We start from the raw sequence: 14,298 nt of genomic DNA on the forward strand, positions 1-14,298 counted from the left end.
AGGCTGCTCTGGGTCCCACATTCCTAGCCCACTGGAGCCCGCTCCTACCTATAACAAGTTGGCAGATTCCACCTGGAGCGATTTCAGAGGCTCTGGAAAGGCTTTCAGCATAAAAACACCAACAACACCCACCACAGTCGGACAAATTTTCACCCAACAGGCAGACTCACACTGCAAACCGTTCCATGTTTCCGCGAATTAATTTAATCAGACCGCTTTCCAGCTCACACCCAGTAGAGACAGCCCCAGCGGAGGGAGCTGAGGGCCAAGGGCTGGCGTGTGAAGGGTGAAATGAGTCTCGGACACTCTGCCCTGGGCACAGGGAGGCCAGGAGGGGTGCAGAGGGGGAGGGCCATGGAGCAACGAAAGCCACAACTACGAGCTTCCGGGAAGGGGCGCCGATGACACGGCAAGCAGCAAGGTTGCGGACCCTCAGCTCTGATACCAAGACCAGAGCCTTCTGCGGGGCACTCCCTCCCCCAGCCCAGGGCGCAGCCTGCCCCGCCCCTCTCGCAGCACTAGAGCCCAGCGGAGTTAAGCCAGGACACCAGGGCGGCAGGGAGGAACCCCAACCATGTTTTCCAGAGCATGGGCCTGCCCTAGTCCGGCTGTGGGGTGGGGACGGGAAGGGGAAGAGCGAGGGGGGCCGAGCCCAGGGCACAACGACGCTAGAGCCTCCGGAGGCTCCAGATTAAACAGCTCCAGGCAGGAAGCCCGCCTTCTCCCAGATTGGTCAGGAAGTCGTGATGCAAATTTGAGCTTTTTTTCTTTTAACACGAAAGAGAAGAGATTCGTGCCCCCCTCACCGACGCCCCAGCCCCTCCCATAGAGGCCAACATTCCCCTACCCTCGTGTCCCTTCTCTCAGCGCCCAGGGCGTAGACACGAGCCGCCCTCTCCGGGGGTCGCTCGTTGCCCGCCCCTGTGGGCGCCCGGGTGCCATCTGCCCACCACCCCGCCGCCGCCCTCCCAGCCTGGGGCTGGGACGGGGCCCCGGCGCTCCCCCGGCGCTCTCATGCTTCTGGAATGCCGGCGCCCAGGGCCGCGCGCGTCCCAGGGAATCTCCGCGCCCGCCCGCCCGCGCACGGTCCTCGCCCCGCCAGCCTCGCTGGTTGGTCGGGCCGGAAACCGGGAGCGGGGACGCAGACCCCGTCCCAGACCAGAGCCCGCAGCGCACTCCCCAACTCACCGGCCAGGAGCACGAAGGGCAGCAGCAGCCAGTAGAGGACGGCGCCGAGCACGTGCGGCTCCATGCCCGAGGGGCCCGCGGAGGCGGCCCGGGGTCGCTCGGCCGCCGCGGCACTAAAGGGCGGCGCTGGGGAGCCGCGGCCGGCGCATGGCGCACAGGGCGGGTCGCTGCACGTGCCGCGCGCAGCGGCCAGAACCCCGGCTGGTCTGTGGCGACACGAGCGCCTCCGCGCCCTCCTGGTCCTCCTCCTAGGGCCGGGGCCCACCGCACCCCGCCGGTGCCGACGGCTGGGGCCCGCGCTCGCTCCGGTGTCAGCCCTGCCCCGCGGCGGAGCGCAGCGCACGGCTCTCGGTGGCTCGCGGAAGCCGAGCACGGCAGGACGCGGCTCGGCGGCTCCCTCCTCCCTCAGCCCGCCTTTATAAGCTCGGCCCCCGCCCTCCCGGCGTGCCCGCCCCCGCGCCTCCCCGACGGCCCGGCACGCCCCGGCAACCCCTCCGCCGCTCCGTGCCGCCCGCGCCCCCCACCAGCCCTCCCGGCCGGGGCCGGCCAGCGGGGACCGGAGACCCCCGTGCGGAGTACTCCCCGAGAAGACCTCCACCCTCAACAGCCTTGGCGCTGCCGCTCGGAGTCGCGTGGGAGCGGGCGGGGGCCGCTTCTCCCCCGGCGGTCCCGGTCCGGAGGGCTCAAGAAAGGGGCCCTATCTCCGGGCTTCCGCGGCAGCACGCCACCCGCATCAGCGCCCCGCACTGCAGGAGCAGCTGGGGCTTTGCTCCCGCGGACGCCGACCCGCAGCGCCCCCTGGGGACCGTGGGGTGGCTCGGAGGCCCCGCCCGCAGGGCCAGGGCCGCGGCCGGGCTGGATGTCGGGGCGGGAAGCCCGTGAGGTCCGACGGGGGCTGCGGGCCGCTTCCACCCGCGCCTGCCACCACCGCCAGCTCTGCCCTGATCCCTCTGCCATAGCAGAGAAGCGATAACCGCCCTTGGGCGGCCAGGCCAGGGTCTGAGCCCAGGCTGCGCTGGGCACTTCACCCGGCCACCCCAGTTTGGCCTTCTCCACCCTTGAATTGGGCTGGGAAAGGAGAAAAAAAGAGCCACTCGGTGTGTAAGGCAGAGCCCACCGAGGGTGACGGGACCCAGGACCGGGTGAGGGCCTGAGGAAGCTGATGGGTGCGGTGGGGACCCAGAGCCTGCACGAGGCACCGCTCGGCTCCAGCTGGCCAACCATCCCAGCTCCAACACAGGCCCAGACCCTCCCACTCTTCAAAAGCCAGAAATGGGGACTTCCATGAAATCTGGTGTTTCAGTGCTGACTGGTTTTTTCTCTGCCTCTCCTTGCTGGAGTCATGTCTCACCCTGGACTTGCTCTAGAGCCCTTGAGACTTGTAGCCTCGGGGTTCCTCCCCAAGGTCAAGAGACCAAAGGAGGCTGGGGACATGGGGTTGAGCTCCTTGAGAGTCCCAGGCCCGAACCTGGCCGCCTGAGGCCATCCCTTGGCAGGGATTGTGGCCAGGGTCCCCAAGCAGCAGCAGCGTCCAGAGAGATGACCGAGGGACAGCCCACGGCAGCTCTACTGGCTGCCGGCCTTCTGCCCAACAGGCCAGCCCCCTCTCTGAGCCTTGGGGGGCATCTGTGAGATGGGATGGGGGCCAGCTGCAAAGCTGTGAAGATTTGAGACCATGTAAAAGTGGTGTGAAGTAACGCACACCCTTGAGGGGTTACCATCGGTCCCCTCGGTTACCGACCACCCTCGTCATTCTTAACCGGGCTGTGGACTGGAGAGAGGAGGGCAGAGGGAGAGGGAGAGACAACAGGCAGAACAGACACAGCATTGGGCTTAGGGCTCCCCCCACCCTGCCCTCTGCCTGGCCTGCCCTCAGGGTGACCAGGGGACAGCAGGGGGCCCCTCTCGGGACACTGATGTCCACCTACGCCGGGCCTTGTTTGCATAAAGGGTTTAAATGCAAAAACAACAAAAAGCTTAAAAACCACTCCCTTAAGCTAAGTCCTTCTAAGGCCTAGGATACAAGGTTTTAGACTCTATCCCAAGAGCAGAGTCTGAGGGGGAAGCAGGAGGACTCAGAATGAGGATGAGGGGACAAGAGCCCTGGGCAGGCGGCCCCCAGCACCCCCGCAGCTTCGGGGACCTGGCTCACCGTGCTTCCCACCCTCCCGTCTGGCTCCAGAACAAAGGAAGGACTTTCCCTGCAGAGGAGCAGAATGTGCGCTTCCAAGAATTGTGAGCAGCGAAAAGACAGGAAAGAAACCAACTGTTCTGGCAAATTGAGGAGCTGTTAGAAGAAATCATCACGTATCCTGCCGTGGAGTGCTTCAAAGCAGTTAGAGACTGAAGCGACTCTCTGTGTATCAACACGGAACAATCCCTAAGACACAGTATTACAACCGGGAAAAGCAGAGGCGTTGGCCCACGCCTGGCCGTCGTGGACACAGTCTCTGGGAGGAACGCGCGCCACAGCCAGGCCGGTAGGGGGGGAGCTGCACTATGGGATGGGAGGGGAACAGTGGTTGCTGAAATGCCTTTTTGTGTTGTGGTTTTTTGCTGTATACACGTATCACCTGTTCACAAAATACATTTTACAGGAACACAGTGGGGACAGATTCTCAGCAGAAGAACTTCCCAACCTGCCGACTTGCCGAGTAGGGGGCGGGGGCAGTGCTGGCTGTTCAGTAATGCAGGTTCTAATCCTTGGCAGACAAGGAAGCGGGGGCCCGAGGGGGGGGACGTCATTTGCCAAAGGACAAGCCAGGCCTTAAGACCAACTTTCCTGATTCCAAGCCCAAAGCCATTTCTGCCCTACAACCCCATGGCTCGGGGTCCTACCACACTTGTTGACTAAAATAGAAATGTAACTACTCTAAAGAACGGTATGGAGGTTCCTTAAAAAACTAAAAATAGAGCTACCATATGATCCAGCAGTCCCACTCCTGGGCATATGTCCGGAGAAAACTGTAATTCAAAAAGACACACGCACCCCAATGTTCACTGCAGCGTTATTCACGACAGCCAGGTCATGGAAGCAACCTAAATGTCTATCGACAGATGAATGGATAAAGAAGATGTGGCACATATATACAATGGAATTCTTTCCATAAAAAGAATGAAATAATGCCATTTGCAGCAACATGGATGGACCTAGAGATGATCATACTAAGTGAAGTCAGTCAGACAGAGAGGGACTTCCCTGCTGGTCCAGTGGTTAAGACTCCGCGCTTCCACTGCAGGGGGCACAGGTTCAATCCCTGGCTGGGGAACTAAGGTCCCACATGCCACATGCTACGGACCAAAAAAAAAAAAAAAGAGAAAGACAAAGATCATATGATATCACTTATATGTGGAATCTAAAAAAACAAGATACAAGTGAACTTATTTACAAAACAGAAACACACTCACAGACTTTGAAAACAAACTTATGGTTACCAAAGGGGAAATGCGGGGTGCGGGCGGGGATAAATTAGGAGTTTGGTGTTAACATATACACACATATATATATAATAGATAGTCAACAAGGACCTACTGTTATAGCACAGGGAACTCTACTCAATACTCTGTAATAACCTATATGGGAAAAGAATCTGAAAAAGAACGGCTATACGTCCGTATAACTGCATCACTTAGCTGTACACCTGAAACTAACACAACATTGTAAATCAACTATATTCCAATGTAAAAGAAATTAAATTAAAAACTAGTAACTTAGTCTTGGAAAAGCAGGCATGGTCAGGTCCCCCACGGAGAGAGGATGGGCCGAGGGAAGAGTGTCATCAGCGGGGCTGTCGTCACCCAGGTTTAACTTTCCCCGAGGATAACACAGTTATCCTGTCTCTATACTTACAACTTATTTCTGAGAAGAAAGAACCCAAGTGTCCATGAACAGATGAGTGGATAAACCGAACGTGGTCCCTCCACACGATGAAACATTATCTGCCCGTGAAAAGGAAAGCACTGATGCTGCTACAACCCGGATGAACCCTGAGACCGTTCTGCTAAGCGAAAAGAAGTGAGACACAAATGGGCGAGTGTTGCCCGATCCCACTTATATAAAACATCTAGGAGAGACAAATTAATAAAACTGGAAGCTAGATTAGCGGCTCCCGGGGCTGAGGGGAGAGGGGAATGGGGAGTTATTACTTAACAGGTACGGACTTTCTTTTCGGGATGATGAGAAAGTTCAGGAAATGGTTACAAATGGTGGAGGTTACACAACAATGTGAATGTACTTAACGCCACTGAATCGCGCACTTGATTAAAATGATAAATTCTATATTACGGGTTTTTACCACTATAAACGACTAACTTGAGAGATTCGCAAGAGGCTAAGCGGATTTCCCCGCAGCCCACACTACGGCTGGTCCTCCTCCGGGGGCCTCCCCAGAGGCACCCACGTTGCCTGGCCAGAGACTTGATGAGATCGGGGATTACTTTTTAATTTCCCCAAGTACATTCACACTGAGTCTCCCCAGCCCCCCTTTCCCGGAAACGGGTCCAGGAATCGATCCAGCGGAGAACACGCCCAAGTCAGGCTCCTGTCAGCGGTTCCCAGGCCTGGTTCCTTCCGAGGGACCCGTCCTACCGGAGCCCCCTCCCAGCCACCTGCCCACCGGGAATCGGCCGAGTGACCCCGCTTCCTCGCTGCCTGAAGGCCCAGCCCTCGGCCCTGTCCCTGCTCGGGACGTGACTGGACCCGAGTCAGCAGGGGCGCCTGCTTCTGCACTGGCAGCTCCCAGTCGGTCTGGAACCTGCCCCCCTCACGGGCTCACGGGCCGGCCGAGTTGGGAGGCTGGAAATCGGCGCCTACAACGCAGACACGTGCCTACAGGGGCCTGTGGCTGCGAGCCCTTCACAGGCCGCCACCAGGAACGGCATGGGCACTAAACCCACACTGCGGGGAAAGGCGGCCCGATGAATAACTGGGTTTTCCACGTGAAGCCAACTTCTAGAAGTTCGTCAGTGGTTTCCCTACCCCCATCCTGGCAGCAAAACCGGACTCCAGCCGGACGGGATGATGGAGGGACCGGGTCAAAATGATCGGGTCGGGGCTGATGGCCCGGCCCCGGGTGCAGACACTGCCCAGCTGCAGAGACGAACCGGCCCCACACCCAGCGTCCCCCGTGGCTGACAGGCTAGCGGGGCAAGTAGGGTGAGGGGCGTCACAGAGGTGACATGCCTTGCTGAGACCAACGGCTCTGCCCAGCCCCCCGCCACTTGGCCCGCGCCAGCCTCGAGTGCCTCCCTGGCTCTGCCTGGGAGGGCACGGGCGGGGGACTGAGCCGGCAGCAGTGGGGACGGGAGGAGGGGAGGGGGCGGCAGGGCGCAGAGGCAGGGCCGGGGAGTGTCTGAAGCGTGGCCCTCCCCGTGAACTGGGATCATGTCCACCGTGAGGCAGTGCTTAGGATTAAGAGGGGCAGGAAAATGGCCAGCACCAAACTTGCACAAAGCAGGTGAGTGAAGGCACAGAGGAGGCAGGTTAACGTGGGGCATGAGTGAGACGGCCCGTCACCCCTTCGTGGATTAGGACCTGGGGGCCGGGGATCAGTAGTGCACCAGTGGTTCTAAAGAAAATCAATAACTCGAAAATGTTTATAACACGTGGAGAAACTGAGCTCGGAGAAGGGGGTGCTGCGCCCAAGGACAGTCCAGGCTGACCTGCCCGCCCTCTACCGGGCCCTGGTGTCGAGAACTCCTGGGCCTCTCCCTGCGAAGGATCCCTTCCCCGCAGGGCTCCACTCAGGCTACGCTGAGCAAGGTGCTAAGGGGAGAAGACGGCATTTCTCACCATTTCTACATCTTCTTCACCTGGCTGTTGGGAAGGGAGTGTGATTCTGAGATCTCACTGCCCCAGCCACATCCCGAAGGAACCCAGGACAGACAACCCAGGTGTCCTGGGCAGCGGAAGGGGGCTGGCTGGCACAGGGCAGCCTCAGCGACCACGCGTTACGACCCAGGCCTGGGAGGACCAGGAGAGCATCACCAGGTGAGCGGCTCAGCTGGCGGCCCTGATGGGTCACACTCACCCCCTCCTCCCTTCCTACAGCCAGCCGATGTCAGCGGCGGGGCTGCCACGGCCTCTTCTGGGCCTCTCGCCCCACGCCGTCCTCCGCACAGCAACCGACTGAGGTACTGTTAACACGGATCTACCGCTTCCCTCCCCACCAGCCTCGGAGGAAGTTGAAACCTTTTCGGGGGTATTGAGTCCTCCGTGGGCTGGTGATCATTCCTGCCCTGGCCACACGGTCTGCCCCTCCCTTTAGCTCCCAAAGTCCTGGGCTGGGTCCTCCTCGTCCAGTCCTTGGATGCCCCGGCTCTGCCCCATGCTAGTGGCCAATCAGTTCCTGCTCCTGAGCTCTGCCCTGAGGCAGCACCCTGCAGGCTGGCCCCGCGGACCTGCACGACACCCTCTTGGGCAGTTCGGTCACCTGCCCACAGCCACACACACGCAGCTGCATGCAAGAGTCGGCACCTGCTCTAATCTTGAGTCCACCCGCCCCTCTAATCCAAAGCCATGGGCTTCTGCCCAACGAACTGCATCAGCCGCTCCCTGGCTCCAGTCCACCCAGGACAGCCTTGTAAAATACTGCCGGCGTAAGTCTTCCACTGCCCTCAGCAGAGACCAAAATGCCCTCTGAGGCCATGCACGCCCTCTCGTGCCAACACATTGCCCTCACTGCCCGAGCTCCAGGGCCCCCAGCCCCACCCAGACCCCACCGTGGCACCCTCCAGCTGCTCCCTGCCGGCCCATCCGCATGGCCAGCCCCCTAGGGAGCGTCACTCCCACCCAGTCCACCTCGGTTGGGTCAGGCTCTCCCAGGGGCCTAGTTATACACTTGTTTAAGGTATGTTTCCCCACTGCCCGCTCCCCACGGTCCCCTGGGCTCCGCGCTTGGTGCCCGGTACACAGTGGGAGCTCAGTAAATACTGCTGAATGGGCGGACGGCCGCCTCACTTCAAGCCCGAGCTCTTAGCACCAACTAACCTTCCACTCTGCCAGGCTTTGAGCTCTCAGATGCAGGACTCCCCAGCTCACCCTGGACGGGGTGGCTTGTGGCGGGACCTTCAAGGTGTTAAAGGTGGGCCATTACAGCCCCTCGAGTGCAGTCCACGGGCCACGGCAGGAGGGGTGCCCACCTGTGTCAGAAGCTCAGATGCCCATGCTCGCCCTCGGGTGGAGGGAAGGAACGCGCTGGGCGGACGCGGGGGCGTTTTGGCTTCCTCAGGACAAGTCCCTCGGTCTCAGGCACGGCCCCTGCGGTCGGGCTGTTCACGCAGGTCTAGGCATTCTCCCTGGGACGACGTCTGACCACGGAGGATGCCTTGCTACGTGGGGCCACCCTAGTGGGCAAAAGGTGCGGCGGGAGGGCAGCAGGAGTCAGGACAGGGGGGCGGTCCCTGCAGGCGAGCCGGGACGTGGCAGGACCCTGGGGCTGCAGTGACCAGGTGACCCCGGCGGCCGGCGCCGCGGCTGGGCCAGTCTGTGTGCCTGTGAAGTCTGGGCTCGGTAGCGCCTGGAAACTTCCCGCCCTGGCGCGCAGCGAGTCTGCACCCAGCCAGGCCCCTGGAGGCAGCCCCGCCCCCTGCGAGCTCGCCCCGCCCATTACGTAGCCCTCCTCCACCGCCTCGGTCCGCGAAGCCACGTGACGGACAAGGCCCCGCCGCTCGCGGACCACGCCCACGCTAGGCTCGCCCCGCCCCTCACCACACGTCTCCGCCTCCGTGATTGGCAGCTCCAGGCTGAGCCGCGGACCTGCCCCTGCGGGTGCTCGTCCACTCGAGGGCTGGGCCCGGGGTTGGCCCTCGTCTCCGGCCTCCAGGAGCTCCTTCCTGCGCTGCAGGGTCCTCGCACCGTCTCTTCCATGTGCCCGGCCGCCCGGTCGTCCACACCCACCCTGCCTGCTCCGGGCTCCACAAGCTGGTGCGCTGAGACGGGCCCGGGCCCTGGGCGATGGGGAGCCGCTGGGGGCTGGGCTGCACTTGCATTCGCCTTTAGTTAATTTTCACACCCTTTGCCGTTACCGGAAAACTTTTAAGTCTACTTAGAACAACTTCGGCACATGAGTCCACCTTTCCAATTTCATGATTTCGAGATAAAGATAGAGTACGCCATGAAAATTTAGCATGCCCCAAACTGAGATGCGCTGTCAGTGTAACATACATGCTACACTTAGCATGACTGGTATCAGTGATCAGTACTTGGTGATGATTATGATGGTGAGAAAACTGGAAATACTTCGTTAATAATAAGTTTACGTTGACTACTGGTTGAAATAACATCTGGGAAATAATGGGCAAAGTAAAGATATATTTTAAAAATTACTGTCACATGATTCTTTTTACTTTTTTAACGTGCTACTAGAAAAGTTTAAGTTACACTTGTGGCTCCTGTTGCATTTCTACTGGCAAGCACTGCTCTAGACACTCACAGTGCAGCAAGACACAGAGCACTCCCCCTGCCTGCTCTGAAACCACGTGGGAGTTTCAGACCCAGTTCCCTTTTCCAGGACTCTCCCAGGAGCCTGCTGAGACCAGGTTCCCTTGAGGTCCCCCTGGTAGGATGAAGAGACCGAGGCTTGGCGGGGAGAGGAGACTTCCCGAGTCACTCACCCTGGGGGCAGCAGCCTCCCTCTTTGTTCCGTCCAGTGATGGAGTCCAAGCTTGCCTGGTGGACCAAGTGCGGATGGATCCTGGCTGAGACCCAAACGCTTTCACTGAAGGTGAAAGCTGCCTCCATACTTGGCCACGGACCTCGCATTACAAGCCAAGGCCATTAAAAGCTCCCTCGTGGCTGCAGGTGAGGCATTCTTTGCGGGGCCCAGGGGAGGTCCCGGAAAGCCTGAATTCCACCACTAGTCTCTGACTCCAGTCTGGTCTCTGGGAAGGAAGAGAGGCAGACTGAGAGGCAGAGGTGCGGGTACAGACACAGCTCCCTGGTGCACCCGCTCTGTGCCCCGTGAGTCTCGGCCTCTTCACCCCAAAATGGGGTACCGCTTGTGGGTTTGCTTTGAGGGGTCAGATAAGGTGTTGCAATCACAGAGACCAGGGCCTGCACAGAGCACACCTCAGCAGAGGCCAGCTATTCTTGTTTTCTGAAATTGCTTTAAAAACGGTAAGGCGCTACACACCCCTGGGTGATTGTCGTTCCGTACAAATGGCTCCAAGGTAGAGCACGTGGGGACCAGCCATTCATGCCACGCATGTACTGAGGTGGCAGACGGGCAGGGGCAGCACCGGGGCTGGGGTGGATTCTAGGGAAGTCAGGGAAGGTCAGACGTGGCTGTGGTCCAAACTCAGAACCTACTGCAACTCTGTTCATCTTTTGGAGCGTGGCTAAAATGACGATGATGGTGGTGGTGGTGGTGGTGGTGGTGGTGACGGCAAGCCCCATATATTTTATTTTATTTATTATTAACTTTTCTTTTTTGGGGGGGTGCCATGCTGCGCGGCTTGAGGGATCTTACTTCCCCAACCAGGGATGGAACCTGGGCCCCAGCGGTGAAAGCGCAGGGTCCTAACCGCTGGACCTCCAAGGAATCCCCAAGCCCCATCTATTTTAAGTGGCTGCGGTCCGGGCATTGTGCTAAGCGCTGTACCCACATTCAGTCCTCACGAGCCAAGTAGTTACCATCCCTCGTTACAGATGAGAAGACTGAGGCCCGGGGTGGTGCAGCCACCTGTGTGGAGTCACCCAACCGGATTCCACGTGGGCTGTTTGACTGCAGGTCCTGGCCTTTACCCATCCAGACCCCAGCTCTGCCTCACGAGCCGTACACCCCTAAACATTTCTGAGGACCCCTAGGGGCTTTTATCTATCAGTATTTGCCATATTAAAAATTAAAACTAAGGCTTTGGGCTTCCCTGGTGGTGCAGTGATCGAGAGTCCGCCTGCCAGTGCAGGGGACACGGGTTCGTGCCCCCGTCCAGGAAGATCCCACATGCCGCGGAGCCTGCGCGTCCGGAGCCTGTGCTCCACAACGGGAGAGGCCACAACAGTGAGAGGCCCGCGTACCGCAAAAAAACAAACAAAAAAACCCCCCAAACTAAGGCTTTAAAAAATTTATGTATTAAATCATTAAAAATAACAATAATACATCCATATTTTATAAATGAAAACTAATTGTAGTTTCCAAGACAAAAAATTGTAGTGAGAAGAGTGGCATTCCTTACCTTTTTGCGTCACTTTAACGTCTGGTTGAATAGGAGACAGCTGGATTCTCACAGCCGCTCCACATCCAATCTGCTGTGACGAGTTGTTTTGGTCAAAGCCTGTGAAGATAATCCGGCCTCACGTTGGGGTGTAACTGGAAAGGCGAGGAGCACTGAGGATGCTGGCTGAGACCAGGGCACAGCGACAGGTTGAGTGACAGCACCAGATTGCCAAGGTCTGTAAGGTTCAGCTGCAGCCTGATGAGAGACCCAATGTGGGGATGAGGAATTCTGCAGGAAAAGCAAATGGGAGACCGCGACGGTCCCCTCGATCGACCTCCAGGTCGAAAGTTTAGGTCAGCCCACAACTAGTGATGCTACTGTATGCAGACCCAGAACAGGCCCTGCTGGCAGAGATGAAGCCCACAGGCCTCTCAAGGAGCTGGTGGACGGACGGAACCAAGTCACTCCCAGTCAGGGACGGGGGCCACCTGGGTGGGCAGATAGGCTCTGGCTCAGCCCACATGCGTGGGCCAGCCAGCAGGGGCCTAGGTTTGAATTTCAGCTCAGCCACTTGCAGGCTGTGTGGCCCGAAGCAAGTGGCTCAACCTCTCGGGCCTCAGTCTTCTCATCCATGAAATGGGCGTTATCTGTAGCCATCCACATCCTAGGTGGCTGTGTGGATCAGATACAGAGGTACGTGTGAAGCTCTCAGGACTGTACCTGGCACGTGGTAAGCACACACACTTTGGCTGTTAATATTCAGCGCTTGGATCCCTTCTCCTGGTGGTCCTTCGCCACCAGAAGCTTGCTACCTCACCTCTGGACAGCTCATCCTGCAATGCGGCCTGGACCTCGCTCCGTCTAGAGGTGGGGCCTACGTCTCCTCCCCTGGAGGCTGGGTGGACCTTTGCAATGCCTTCGCCCCACAGGAGGGGCAGAAGTGGCACTGCAGGACTTCCAGGGCCCTGTCATGAGAGGGGCTATGCCCTGCCTGATCTCTGCTGCAGGGCCTTTACACTCGCAGTTCCTTCTGCTCTGGATTCTCTTCCCTGGCAGCTCCTTCTTGCCATGCAAGTCTCAGTTCACATGTCATTGCCTCCAAGAAGCCTCCCTGAACCCTCAGGTGTAAAGTGGCTCCCCCGGCACTCAACCCCATGGCCAGCTTTCATAGTCTTTATCTGAAATTCTCTCTCTCTCCACTAGAATGTGAGCTCGAGAGCAGGGGCCTCATCTGTCTCGTTCTCAACCTGGTGCATAGCGGGTCCTTAGCAGCCAGGTTCCCGGGGGGCACTCGGTAAATGCTGGTTGATCAAATGAATGAAGGCAGTCCCAGACCTCCAAGTTTCTCCAGGGTAAACACCCACAGACGAGGGGTCTAGCCCCTCTGCCATCTGGTCTCTCTCCCATCCAGGCATTTCAGCCAGGCGATATCCTCTTAGCGTTCCACACCTACATGCCAACCTGACATGGCTGGTGGAACCCTGTCAGAGAAGGGCTTTCACCTCCCTTCTCTATACTTTTACTAATGCAGCCTCATATGGACCAACCTTTGTGACCATGCTTTAATCAAGGCTCTTTGGGTTGGAAGAAACAGAAACCCACCCAGAGGCACTTTAAGAAAAAGAGGCAAATGTATAGGAAGGAATACAAGGCTACCTCATAAAACAGTGGGCCTCACAAGAGACCAAACTGGAAACTATTAAAAACCACCTGAGGGACCTCCCTGGTGGTCCAGTGGGTAAGACTCCGTGCTCCCAACGCAGGGGGCCCGGGTTCAATCACTGGTGGGGGAACTAGATCCCACACGCATGCTGCAACCAAGAGTCCACATGCTGCAACTAAAGATCCCGTGTGCCGCAACTAAGACCAGGCACAGCAAAAGTAAAACAAAAGAAACGACATCCGAGTTAGCGGCTGCCTGGCTGTCTGTCTCTGGGGCCACAGGGTCCCTTGCTCGCTCTGTCTCCACACACATGGTGGAAGGTGGCTGTCCTCCTCCATCTCACTTGCTGCTACCAGGGGAGACAGAAGGGGATTCTAACTCGAGGCCCAGGTCCCAGAAGAGGTTCTGATTGGCTCAGCCGCGCGGTGTTCGGGAGGGGTGCCACCCAGTGCTGCCGCGGCTGCCGAACTCCATCACTGCAGGGGGGTGGGCAGTTTTCTGAGAAGCAGCTGGCCCCAGGGTTGAAACCACCCCAGAAGGCCTCCTCTCCAGGGGTGACATTAAAAATACTCCACAGTGGCACAGCCAGACGCTGCGCCAGGGCATGGACAGTGGCCATAGCGGCGGGGCGGGTCCTGAGGCCCCTGCTGTGGGGCTGCCCCCTTCCTGCTGGCTGGCAGTGAGGGGTCAGCGTGCTAAGTCCCCAGACCCCCAGCACTTCCCAGCCCTCATCCCACCCCCGCAGACAAAGGTTCACACGCATGTTCTGGACTTGAGACTCCAGTGGGCATCCTTCTCGGCCTCAGCTCATCCTAGAGCCACTCGGGGCTTGCGAGGGCCCCAGAGCTGCCCCCAGCGGGAGTAAGTCTGTGCAACGCTTTCCCTTCCCAGGAGTCCCCTTGCTGTGGACACGCCTGGCGGCGTGTGCCCATCACAAAGCGTGTGGTGGCCAGGCGGGAAGGGCGTCCCCTCCCGAAGCGTCTCCCTGGATTTCTCAGGACCTTGGGGCCTGCCTGGGGCCCCACACAGCCCTGGGAGGGCACGAGCCAGCGCCCACTCTGTGGCTCCAGGCTGGTGGGTGGGCAGGTGGCAAGACACGTGAAGCGCCGTGGCGCAAGCTCAGCGTTGCGGAAACCGGGGAGGCCTCCGGCCGCTTCCTGCCCATCAGCTTATCTACAGGGGGCAGGGGCTGGGCTAAACGGCAGGCGAGGGCGGGGGTGAGGGTGGGGGGGCCGAGCGCACAGTCACTACTGTCGGGCCCTGGCGCTGCCACCTCTCCAGACCAGGTGTTT

The sequence above is a fragment of the Phocoena phocoena genome, chromosome 20 (assembly GCF_963924675.1).
Source record: "Phocoena phocoena chromosome 20, mPhoPho1.1, whole genome shotgun sequence".
Lineage (NCBI taxonomy): Eukaryota > Metazoa > Chordata > Mammalia > Artiodactyla > Phocoenidae > Phocoena > Phocoena phocoena.